Raw genomic sequence first — 13978 nt, 5'->3', positions numbered from 1 at the left:
CTACTTGTCCTCAAGCCATGTGGCTGTTACCAAAAGCAGAGCCTTCAGTCAATGGAATTGACTTTGCTAGAAGTTCAAGAGCGTAATGTCTGTGTGTTAGCTTGAGTTTGTTGCCAAAGAAATTTTTAAATTCTTACTATTTCTAAAAAAGTTGTATTACTTTGACATTCTTATTTTATTTCCAGGTTAGTAAACAATAGTAAACATTATAAAGGACACAGATGAACAACAGTCAAATATACTAAATAAGTTACCATGAATACGAAGTGATATTTACAAAGAACGCTTTCATAAAAATCCACTAATTGATAGTATACGTTTGGTATTATACAAGGGAGAAATTGACGATTTGCAATACTACGACTGAAAGCATCGTTGATGGACAGACATTCAGTGTAAATATTGGTGTTTAGCCTCCAATAGGTATGGTAGTCTTGCGTCCATCTGTTTCTCCTTGGAGCTCTGGACTGCCGTATACTCGGCGTTCTTCATTAAGTTTGATGAGAACCATTGAGGTGACATGAAGCAGGTAAGTCCCTGGCAATGAAGTGGAGTCAAAACACGAAATTATGTTTACAAATTCATATTTTTATTGAACTATATTCCCCAATTTTTCCCTTTTCTAATGATGAACATATATCAAATATAAAACACACACCCATATATTATTATGTTAAGCCCATCAATTATAAACCTAGACATGGGCTATCTCGTACGGAACCGACATCTGGGTCCAGATTCCACTTCGCTATAATTTAAAATAAAAACTTAGGATAATACCAAGCATTTCCACATGCCATAAATTATAATTCCCTAAGATGGTATTTCTTTGTATTTTTCATTAAAAAATATGGGTAGAATCACTATACTTTCAGAGTAGGTCATACTAATTTAATGGATCTACCTACGAAAGTTTTTCTTACTGATTTTTCATTATTTATGAGGAAAAGATGTCTAAGAAAATGTAAGTATAAAAATTTATTTTGTAAAAAGATTATAGAGATGTTTATTTTCGTTCTCATACTAAAATCTTGGGGAGGGAAATAAATGATAACCGCCTCTTTAAAAAATTTATTCAAAAGCCTTATGTCTAATAGCTTTTGTGCTGCATGATATAAATTAAGTATTGTGGTTTTCGCATTCCCCTAACTGTAGTAATTTTACGTATAATTTATTTATTATTCGTAGTGACATTATAATATTGCTTTAGTTACTAAGAATTTTACGTCTCTTCAAGTCTGTTTGGGTCATCCGCCCCACGGTAACCAGAACTAGAACTCTTGTTCTAGTTACCGTGATCCGCACGGTATGACAAAGCTCGGCTGGGGCTGATCTCGTAGCTGCGTGCCTAGAATATATTAGTTATTACATTGTTGAAAACTTTTGTTACCTCTTTCTTATCAAATTGAAATTTTTTCCTTCCAAGATTGGTTCATTATTTTGTATAAACTCAGTACAATATATGCATTTTATTCAGTTTATTTCCTAGTATTTTATTATAGTTTAAAACAACGAGAAGTTTAATTAAATAAAAATAATTAAAAATATTAACCTAGTTCACTAGTAAATTTTTCTAAAATAATTAGTATTGTATAATTTAAAGTAAGTAGTGAAGATAATTTAACAAGGGCAGCACTTACTTTTTGGTTTATTTTAGAAATTAACCTGGACAATTTAGATGAATATGAACCAGTTGTGATAACCATGATTACGTAAGAAATCACTAACTAGAGTATAATGCAGTTTAAATTCCAAATGCATTAACACTTTTTAAATGACTACAACTTCAAAAAGAGTACAGTTATAAAAATTACTTACAAATAAAAAAATCATTTAATAAAACTTTCATTCCAATCTATCATAAAATACAAAATTAAAGATAACCATTATTATTGGAAAATATTACCAAGTAATTTTTTATTTTGAAAAGTATGGACATCCCCGTTAAAGGTTGTTTGTTTATATTTAAAATATACCAGTACAATCCATTAAAAAAATAATCATCCTTAGATATTTGTTATGTCTTATTGTATTTGTATTTTAGAATGTACATAATCAAAATTAAAATATTTCCCATTTAAGCCTGTTTAAATTCACCTTTATGTTGAAACATCTTAGAAGGTTTTCACTGAGAAGGCTCATGTAAAGTAAACTCATTTATAACCACCTTATACAGACTGATTAGGCATTCTAGTTAAACATGTATTAAAAATTTTAAACAACATTAAAGGTAAGTTACTTTACTATTTACAATTATACTTTGTATTGAATTCATATTAGATGTCTCGTATGAAAGGGCTGGTTTACAATATGAAAATATAAATTTTACTTATAGACAAGGCGCGCGAGCCCTTGCTTGTCAGCCACCAGTAACGAGTAACAGGGTTGCGAAAATGTGTGTAATTTAAAAAAACAACTAAATAACGTTACTAAGTGATCAACGTTGTAGAATTTGTCGTTTATAGCTTTTAAGTTGGAAACATGTCTTAATTATATTATTAGAATTTTCGAATATATTTGACTGTGTTGAGCAATAAACATTGTTGCACAATTTGGAAAATATGGCGTTCGGTGTTATTCGGAATATATATATTCTTACAACACTCTAACTGTGCTCTTTGTTTCAAAAGTACTACAGGAGTTGGAAATAAAATATTTTGTTCGTTTGAAATTTTGCTCTTAGTATTTACTGATATTACTTTTGAAACTAACCATTCAAAATCCAATTTTACGACTTACTGCTTAAGACAAAGATGAATTTGAAGCAGCAGCTGTGAATCGATGCCTTAACAGAGTCAGTTTTCTTGGTGTTGCTTGTTTTAGTGTTGCAGCAGGTATTTATAACTTACGTAAGCTATCAATCGTATTCTCAGAATTAAAATTTAATTTAGTACACTACAGCGTTATCTATCCGCACTTAGCATAGTGTGTCAGATTCTGGCAAGGCTTTGCAAAACACAAAATTAAAAGTATAATTCTTTTTTTTAATTTCATACAAAGATGCTATCAGGGAGTTAGGATTGCTGATTGCGCTGCCATTTTAGTCCACACGTAACATTCCTTTGGTCATTGCTTATTTTTTGTAAATTAAGACTTTAAATAATTTACTCACTCTAATAACAGCAACTATGCTATCTCTCACGTGAATATTATTTTCTGTCCTTAACTGATACTACGCTACATGTACATGTAGGATACGTATGACATAGTTACTTTGTTTACGTTTACTAAATTCTATGTTGACTCTAAATCTTCATCCAAATTCTACACAAAATAGTAACCAATAAACTTAAATTGATTAGGTACAATGAAAAGCTATACATTGCCAGATATGTCATATCAAAAGATGTGTTTTACATATTTGAAGTTACATATTTACTGGAATTTTATGATAGTACGGTTAAATCTACATAGATAATGGTTACACGCTTAAAAATGTTATCCGCAATTAAACGAATGCCTCGATCTTTTTATCAATATATTTATTATAAAATAACATTATTATAATTTATATCATAAGTTTATTTTATGTACAAATGATACTTTCATTACATGCTTTTGATGAAAATCTTATATAAAAATACTTAAAATATTGAGACTTATTATCATTTACAAATATATTATACCATTGTGTATAAATAATTCTTTGATCACACGCTTTTGAAGAAAACGTTATCATACCTAGTATTAAATATCATTTGTGTTTACTTAAAAAATTTCAGTGCTTTGGTCAAAAACATCATTTGAAACTGTGCTATCACTAAATTCAGTTACAAAGGCCGACGTCTTAGATAACTCGGATATCGGCACTCATACTTTGATAAACATTATACAGGGTGTACATAAAGTCCTGCACGGGTATAATATTTTCTGAACGATAACAGATAAATCAACAAGATTTGGTACATCAATACTACACGTAAAAATCTACTTTATGAAGGAACTATCAGTTTTCTGTAATATCATGGGGACGTCCCGTAAGGAGTCAGAAGGAAATCTTAAATAGGAGCATAGGTCATTATGGACATCATTTTAAAGGGCTTACCTAGCAGAGTTTAATGGCGCAAACCGCACTCAAAAAGATTGATCCAGTACAAAATGGCGGCTGTTCAAAGGTTTTACTTGCTTACATTTTATTAGTAGCCATAACCCCAGTAAAGCAAAACTGCAACCAAACGAATTCTGCAGCTAACTACTACATTATGATTGTCAGTTGTTCAGAAGTGGATTATGTCGTTAGTTATCCTCAAGGGTTACAAATTTGGTCCTAATATATTGATAACGGGGAAAACCTGATAACAGTAACAATATTAGAAATCTCTTATCTTTGGGTCGCAGTTAGGACTTTCCTATTAGCCAGTCTATTCATAGTATTCTATTTTAGTTTTCTTGTTTTAGTAGTGCTGTCCATCCCGCATAGGTCAATATGGACATCATTTTAAAGGGCTTACCTAGCAGAGTTTAATGCTGCAAACCGCACTCAAAAAGATTGATCCAGTAGGCATTACCCGTGCAGGACTTTATGTACACCCTGTATATATATATATATATATATATATATATATATATATATATATATATATATATATATATATATATCATTACTACATTATAAATTACATGAGCAACTACATACTTTAATTATTATGTTCTGATTATTAACTTGGATTTATGTTTCAGGCTAAAATATTACTTATCCTCAATACGAGTAACGTAAGTATTTGGGCAATGTAAACTGTAAGTTTTAATGCCATTCTGAAACTACTGTTTTATTTAAACCTTCCCGCTTGTTCAAATATTATCTTTTAAGTTACTAGGAATGATACAGCCAACTAATATTGGTGTCATATTTGTAATTCGATAGTCTTGTTCTGATTATTTGCAAGTGCCTTCGGCCCTGCGATGACCCGACTTCCCGTCTGTCACACTGTCAGCTAACACTTTCTCACGAGTGTTGCAAAACACACAAAGAATGTATGTCGATTGAATGGAAAAACGTATAAAGGTGTGCGTGCGTGTAGACGTACATGTAACTCTAAAAACAATATTCCACTACACTACACATCAAGGTAAGCTACTTTTACTTTCATATAATAGTCTTAAAACATATCGTTATTGAATAAATTAATAGTAACAGAAACTGTTTTAAATATCTACTTTATTAAGGAATCTTTCTGTAAATGTAATGGCTTTCCAAACCTTATGATTTACATTAATATATATTTAAGATTTTATATGTTTACTAATCTGATTGTTACAGGATGATGCGGTCAATTCGGTTGGAGGTCGCCCCACTCACATACACTAGGTAATGTATTGCTGTAGTCAAAAATATTATAGGTCTAATAAGTTTGGCTACAATAGTGCTTTCGGAATGGCACACTAATATTAATTGATTCAGTTTCTGTTTACAAAGAATATTATTTAATATTAATACAGTTACAATTACTCATGACAATTATTTGATACTTATTTTAGGTTATCGTATTTAATTGGTGTCAAAAAAGAAAACCAAGTAAATAAAGACCAATTTTGGTCTTTATACGGAACAGTCCTAGAAGTATATCGTGCCACAATGTCAAAGTGAATATTTAATAATCCAACGATTACGATTTAATGATAGGCAAACACGGACTTGGAGATAAAAAGGGAAACTTTGCACCGATAAGAGACATTTTTGAAAGCTTTGTAAACAACTGCAAAGCCACTTGCAATGTCAGTGCATATGATACTATCGATGAAATCCTGGAACCCTACCGAGGCCAATGCAAATTTCGCCAGTATATAGGAAAGACCCCGGCAAAGAATAGGATTCACACCTCCACCCTTTAATCTTTGTATACCCATTTGTCATTGGCTCCCAGTTTAACAACTTTTCTGAAACCTCTTAATTTTTTCAAATTTACGTGTAAATTTCAATTTTTGCCAAAAGTCTCCAATCTGTTGATCATATGCTGCAGGCCTGCGGCTGTAAACGCTATCATACTCTTGCTTCAAGTGACAGTGGTGAATGCACGGCAATTTTTTTGAGCACAGGCAGTCCCAATCCCTGCCTTAGTTAGTCATTTGACATTTATAAAGTGACATTATTCTAGATCTCATAGATGTTTCCTTTATGCGACTTGTTGAATTTGCCAATCGTATGAAACATGCTTTTCATGACAAGGAGTAACAAATAACACATTAGTGATAAGTTTTTTTTTTTTTATTTGTTAGAAACAAATTATTTTTCTATATTACAATTAGTTTAGAATTAATACCAAAGAGGGTGGTTTTTGTAGAGTCCCAAAGTGCAAGGGTTAAAATTCCCAAGGGATGGCAACTACCTTTTTCCTAATAACTATTTCTATTTTGGGTACAGATTCTTATTCTTCTGTAAATACTAGAACAATTATGTCTAATTACCTAACTATGTCGAGACATGATTTCTGTATTGAAGTCCCGGCTCTCTAGCTTACATATAACTGGCCCAAAATCTTTATTTGTAAAATTCAACTTTCTGTAACGGGTATGTATTCTAATACCGCTGAAAAAGTTGTAAAAAATAAATGCTACACCTATATTATTATTAAAACAAATTGACAAAACGGCCGAGTCAGTGATACACTTAAATCATGAACTAACATATACAATCTCTTTTCACTTTTGGCACTGGAAAAGATAAAACTCAACTTATTAGTAATTAAGAAAATGAGGATTACTATGCTCTACTCAGCGTTACTGTTTTCCTCTAGAAGTGTTTTTATTTGTTTCCACTTATTAAGAAACTAATAAAAAAAATACTTATTGAATTATTGTTACTAAATTGAAGTAAAAGGAAAAGATATCCCTCTCCTAAGCGTAAGGCCGTCTAGACTGAAACTTAGAGCTACTTATGTCTTAGATTAGGTGGTTTGTTACTGCGCTGAACAATAGGATAAACATTTACCATTGGCATTTACCATGTACATGTGGTGTGAGTCCTTGACTGTGAGTACTTACAGTACAAAATCATCTTGGCGGATCCAGAAGTGCGGCAATAGGGACAATAGTCCTGCCGAGATTAAAAAAAAACGTTTTTTGAGAAAAACTTAATCGCTCTCATATTGCAACAATAAACTACAATTAACTTTAATTAATGATCTTATCATAGTTCCTATACTGTATTTTCTTTCTAATTATTTATGCGTTTTGTACCAAAATGAGAGACCAACCGAAATTAAAGAAATCATTGTTTTTGCTAAGGGCGCAGTGTAGTGGGCACAACGGTTATAGCAAGAGATAACAGTTTCTGATTTTAAATTTAAAAGATTTTAAATTTAAGTACAGGATGGTGAATTGCATCTAGGTAATATCGGAAATGTGGTACAACTGTGTATAATTTGCACTGCATTTGTGACGGGCATGTATTACAGTAGAATACTTTTTCTGCTTTAAAAAACAAGAATGTCGGTATGTACACCCCCAGGCTATTTCAGATTAGAAACCAATAGAAATACCTGTAAATCAGACAGCTGTTGAAGTGAAGTTTGCCATTGTCTCTTTAAAATAGTTAGGTATGTTGACGTAAGGTTACGTCAATTTTTGCCTTAAAATTTCAAAAAAAGATTAAAGTTGAGTGAATTACTATTTAATGATAAACACGTTAGTTGATTTTAAACGGTTAAGACACATTTGAACTGAATAGCGCTCTTTCGTTAATTTGCCCTTCTATAGAAATATTGCATTTATATGTACTTACGCTATCTACCCTACATAACAGTCTGGATTACCTCTGAGGCTATAGACGTCCTGACTATATGAAGGACATCCCATGAAGACATAATCATCATAAAATCTTATATCCTCTATGTAAAAAATAAGTATAAAAGATAAGTTCAAATCCATATCTAATTCATCCTCACAACCAGCAATACTCTAATATCTTATCCTGTAACTGGTAACATTGACAGGGGCTCTAAAAGTTTAATATAGAAAATTAACTATTAAGTTTTGATCCAACAATAATTTGATGAAAACAAATCAATGGGAAGACATTGTGCTGAAACTAAACAAGAAAGATTTGAGCGTGGTTTTAAAATAAAATAAATCCTCAAAATACCAGCACACCCTGATGAAAACTACATAGTTTAAACATTTAGACTTAGTGATAGTTTTTTAAATTGTTATAAAAGCAAATACTATATTTGCAATACAATTTTAGTGTTTAGATATTTTTCTAGGTTTTAGAGTTTCGATTGAATTAATATTAAATTTAAAATAGCTAAATTCGATTACTTTTTAAAACCAACTGTGCCACAAAGATCTGTTTGAAACATTTTACGATAGTGAAACTGTGTCACATATGATGTGCTATGTTTACATTTAGCAGTTACGTATTTATTATTTCTTCTAGTTAGGCCTAATCTAATTTCCATCCTGACAGGTAGTTGTGATTTTAAAATGTTTTTAACTAACCTAACTTCAGAGATATAATCCTTTTTGACTTATAGAGTATGAAACATTATCTTATTTAACAATGTATACCGTCGTCTCTATGAAAACCAACCTCTAAATGTTAATATGTTAGACATGGGAGTGAAGCAGCTTAAAATAAAGTAACTTGTATATTGAGTGCATACAATTGGAAAATTTAAACCAGCCAGTAATGTTTAAATAAGTTGTTTACCACCATTTTTAGTCCTCACTAAATCGTTAAATCTGAGACTCCGTCAAAGAAACTTAGAAGTTCATCCTGGTATTTCTCCAAACTGGTAAATCTAGACATTTTATTTTTTGCACCTGTCTTAGCTCTTGTTAATGAATAAAATATTTTCCAGCAGTAATTTCCTTAGATTAAGAAGTATTAAAAAAATTAAGTTATTAAAACATATGTATGTGGCTATTTAATATAGCTTACACATAAAAATAACTAACTCGGCATTATATGAAAATTACGTATTTTGAATCGTGGTTTAAATACAGTGAGACAACATAGTTTTAAAATGGTGTCGTCAAAGTAAATTATATTAAATTAATTGGTTAGTTATCAATAAATGTTCTTACCTTAACAATATGTGTTATACTTAGATAGTAACTGTACAGTATATTTGCTCTAGCGTGCATGCTGACCTTAGCTTTTTATTATAATGTAGTAAAGAGCCGCAGTGAAGGTGACAATATCTAAACTTTTACCACAACAGTAATGTGTCAAATATCGCCACGCTTATCTGCCTAATATCGACCATTATGTTTACAATATCGCTCACTCCGGAATTCCTAGCTTCCTACCTGGGGGCTGGTCATCCTTTTGTGTATGTCTAGCCTTTGAATAACTCTACGTACATTACTATCTAAACTGGTCACTCTGTCGCTTTTATGAAGCACTAGCACTCACATTATCTATTCACGTTTATTTCCAGTCAATACTCTTACATGCGTTATTCCGTCGAGCTTATATATATATGTATATATATATATATATATATGGCTCTAGTATTAATAATCCTAAAAACTAATCTTCCTAAACTAAACTTGATAGAGAATAAAAGTGTAGCCTTGGGTTCATAAAAATACCATACCCAACAATAAAATCGTTATTCGCACCCAAGTACAGCATTGCATGGTCAGTCCCTTGGCAGGTGATCGCACTTTTACTCCTCTCTCTTATTAGGTTAGGTTTGTGCATGTTGGACAATAAAGTCAAACCTGCTTGTCTGGTGTGTGCTCAGACATCTATTGTAGACAGTATGTTTCTACACGATAATGTAATACAATGCATTATTAGATTCTCATTGTGACTTACAGGACTATAGGGTATACATACATTTTCAGTGAGCATAAGTATTTACGTTATAAGCCGACTGAAAGATAAACGAAAACTTTTTTGATTCTCGATTGCTTTTTAGAGAATTAAAACAAAGATGCTAAGCTATATTTGATCGAGTATTTGGTTGTGCTAGGAGGTGTTTCTACACTTATACCAAGTGTGGAAAAATTGCCTTAGAGCTATAAAACACTTTGATATTAAGTATTGAAATATGACTTTAATTTTAGTAAACAATGAGATTTTTATTCTTTGATAACTACCAAATTAAACAAGGACCATTCAGTAGATTAGCACTAAGTTCAAACGGATATTCTATTATTTTAAACACTTATGAAATAAATTGAAATTTGTGACTTTATACTTATTTGTATAGATCATGGACTTATTCGTCTATTCGATATTTTTAATGATATACGTGTTAGAGCACATCACATTGAAAGTTGAACAAAATACGTCAGTACTACTTGTGCTACAGTAACAATCCCTCTTAGCGATTTGCAAGGTGGTCTAGAGGTATATACTATTTTATGTGAGCTTATATTCGTTCCCGTGGACGAAATTCAGGCGGTATTCCTTGAAATACCTATTTATATAAGGTTAGAAAACGAATATATATTAATGTACTTTACAATTGTCTCTTCTAGTGCAACTATAACTTGATATATCTTCTCCGCCAACGTGGCTGATTTTAGTGTCATTAAAAATCATTCATTAGCGTTATACAATAAGTTTTAGGATGTGCAATATTTTACTATCATAATAGCTAATGTTTTGATTATTGAAAACTTTTTCATGTACATAAATATATTGCAACTTTTTTTATTACAATGTGTCGATATTGAGCGCCCGATAGGGCCTTACAGAAATCGTGTTGTAATCCGTACGTCTGTGAAACCCTCGATGAGAAGGTCTAGAGAATTCCTACACATGGTCCTCTTGGTTCAACAAGGATTAGTAATGAATAAAAGGTCAAAGGCCAATCAGTCTGCTAAATCTCTTGATAGAAAGGTCATACAGAATTTATGGTTGGTTTATAATTTCTAGTTGGAACAACTTTATTTATGAGAGGGTTACAAAGTCAAATAGGGGTCCTAAAATAGCTTATCATTGACACTCTGACGAGTACTTTGATACATTGTTGTATTAGTTTAATTTATATATTCATTTCTATATTTATTACACCAAGAATAAATGACCTCAAATTAATGTATGCATCACTTACATGGTTAAAAGTTTTTTAAGTATAAGGTAATTGTGCATAATTGTTCAAAAATATAAAACGCCACATAATATGTATATATATATAAAAGTTTTCTTCCTCCAAATAAAATAAAATAAAATAAAATAAACTTCTTGTTTAAAAAATAAAATCAAACTAAAAATTTAACACTCAAAAAATCGCGTGTCATACCTACCTTACCTCCCCTTCCAGTACACAAACTAACTGAAAACTAAGCCTTTGATTGTCCTCCAACTATCGAATCACAAGAGAACAAAGTAACCTTCAAACTACCCCTATAGTAGTAGCGTTACAAACTAGACTACCAAAAAAATGTACTATCTCACTGTATCATGATACATCCACAGACTCTTTATTGAGAAATTACATAGTTTAATGTACCTATACTTTGTCATTATTAATTGCATTCTAAGATGTTTTCTCCAATAAATACTTAATCATTAAATTTCAAATTGAAAATGCTACACATTCAAAGGGAATGATTAATACAAGTTTACTTATTTAGATGCAAATGTTGAGTACTGATGAAAAGCGATAATCAGGAGCTGCGTTAGCTTTGAGACCCAGGATCCGATAACCGTGCGCACACGGTCCCAGACTTGTAATACTTGATTATTAAATGGCATCCGATTTCTATCATGTTGTTTGTTAGTAATGAATGTTACTAAATCTATTTTATCCTGTTATTAAGAGGATAATATTGGCAATCATTTCAAATTTTCCGACATATCTGTATATCGCAAGACGTAATGTAGCATTAGATAAATATCTGGTAGTGTTGAATATAGTATTTTATCTTGTTAAAATATAAAATAATATTGACCAGGAATACATTTAACATCGATATAGTAGTACAGTATCTTAATATTTGTTTTATATATATATTTATAACGATACCATTAAAGCTAGTGGGAACTGGTATAACAAGAAGACGCTTTCTGATCAAGAAAAGAAAGAGTGTTCTGTGACGTATACCATAGTCTATAGTGTCCGTTCTATCCCTACCATGCAGGTAGTATAATGAATAAAAAAATGTATTTAACAGTCTCTTTAAAAATTGTAATTTTGCCAACAAGTGTTTCATATTGTCAGAGAAGAATAAAACAAATGTAATACTTATTGGAAATTACGTTGCTTATATGTGCAAATAATTTTAATGATTTATTACATAATTTATAAGAAAGAAGGTGATCGACAGCCGTACTATTTTTTTACAGGTTGAAATGGGAAGGGCAAAAATATAAAATGATAATTTTCCTTAAGTCAGAGTTAACCATATTTGTAGTTTATTTACTCTATGCAAAATAACTTTTTTATTAGCGTACGCTTTTATTAGCATGTTTAAATTCGCCTTTGTGTTCCACCGGCCTTTTATTCAAAGTATCTTATTTCTAACCAACCTATACAGCTGGATTAAACAGCCCAAAAATAAATATTCAGAATGTGTTTAATACAATTCAGATTTTTCCCAAACATATTTCTTGTATTTTGATGTTTTTAAATTTACGCTCTATAGCATTATTTAAATGTGCCTTGAAAATTTAACATCTTGGTTTAAAGATCTAAGTGATCTCTTCCTGAGAATTTATATAACTGAAAGTTAAGCCATACGATTAGTCTACTTCTTTACTAACAATAATTATTCTTTGTTACCATGAAAACATAATTTAAAACTTAGTACTTTTGAAAAATATTCAGTGCAATGGCATACTGAGTGATTTTGCTTCATGTTGATATGGGAAAAGTTAGCAAAGTTAATATTCAGCCTTCTTCTGATCCACAATCCAAACACCACGGCTGAGCCTTTGCATCTGACTGCAATACTCTTGAAATAGATAAGTCAAAACATGACATTTTTCACTCACGTAGATACTTGTAACTTGTATTTATGGCTATAGATGTCTAAATATTGATGTTAATCAGTTAAGTTTTGACTTTGACTTGTAGCAACTGATGAATTTGACTTATTACCTGTAGGACATAAAATGTACTCCTATTTACTTATTTAAAAGAATATTTAGCTGAATGCAGTTACTGTATGGACTCCGGCCACTACTCCACATACTTGTCCGATATTATAACTACCGATGAGGTAATACAGTCGATTAAGTACTTTCATAAATTAAAACAATAACAAATGACTATTAACACATTTCAACAAATTTAAACACGCGATTTTTGACAATAGTTCACAATTAAAAATGTATATGTATTTACATTTTTTACTGAACCAAAGTGTGTATAGTAACGTTAACACACACAAAAGTTTACATATGTATTTAATTATTTAAAGTTGCGCCACAATTTTTATGTTAGCGGAAACTTGTCCTAAATTGTTTTAAATTAAGATTACTTTGAAAAGTATTTTTTTACTTGGTTTTGTTTTAAGTGATATACGTCCAGTAGCCAAAAACTATTGTTTATAATTCAAATACACAGACTGGTTATTGAAACTTATGGGGAAGTTTATCTTAGAAAAAATATCGATAGTTCTTTGAGTTTTGGTGGAGAGTATCAAAAAAGAGTCAAAATTATGACATAAAAGATTTTTTCAAATCATATTTCTTTAGCTTTACTCTAATTGTCTGACAGTGATATAAATATCATCTATTTTTTAAAGTTAGTATTAAATATAAAAAGCTACGTTAAATCAAAAACATCTTATTATATGATATTTTTAATCCTTTCGATACTGTCTCATTTTGATGCTACTAAATAGCGTGATTCCCTAAATAGGCAATATTTTCCCAGTTAATATGTATTAAATGTCATTGATAAGCATTATATAAACAGGTATATACATAGTGCTTCAGGTTGCGAATAGTGTTCTAACAGAGCATTTGTCAGGGTATTTATCTGACACGCAAAAGGCAAGTTGAAGTGCAAGGTTATTATCACGTATAAGGTTAGTGAAAACATTGTAATATTAGATGGATCCTACATAACCTTTG

At 30.9% G+C, this 13978-nt stretch overlaps 1 long non-coding RNA gene across 1 annotated transcript in view; it reads right to left on the bottom strand.

Annotated features, from left to right (window-relative positions):
• Nucleotides 1-328: 328 nt before the first annotated feature.
• Nucleotides 329-13978, bottom strand: part of LOC124371081 — a 60873-nt gene continuing 47223 nt past the window's right edge. Inside the window, exon 3 of the long non-coding RNA XR_006923228.1 lies at nucleotides 329-537. This is a non-coding gene — a long non-coding RNA (uncharacterized LOC124371081). The remainder of the gene's footprint in view (nucleotides 538-13978) is intronic.

Source organism: Homalodisca vitripennis, unplaced genomic scaffold (assembly GCF_021130785.1).
Source record: "Homalodisca vitripennis isolate AUS2020 unplaced genomic scaffold, UT_GWSS_2.1 ScUCBcl_902;HRSCAF=3827, whole genome shotgun sequence".
Classification (NCBI taxonomy): Eukaryota; Metazoa; Arthropoda; class Insecta; order Hemiptera; family Cicadellidae; genus Homalodisca; species Homalodisca vitripennis.
The sequence above is the reverse complement of the archived record's forward strand: the minus strand, read 5'-3'. Positions and strand labels throughout refer to the sequence as shown.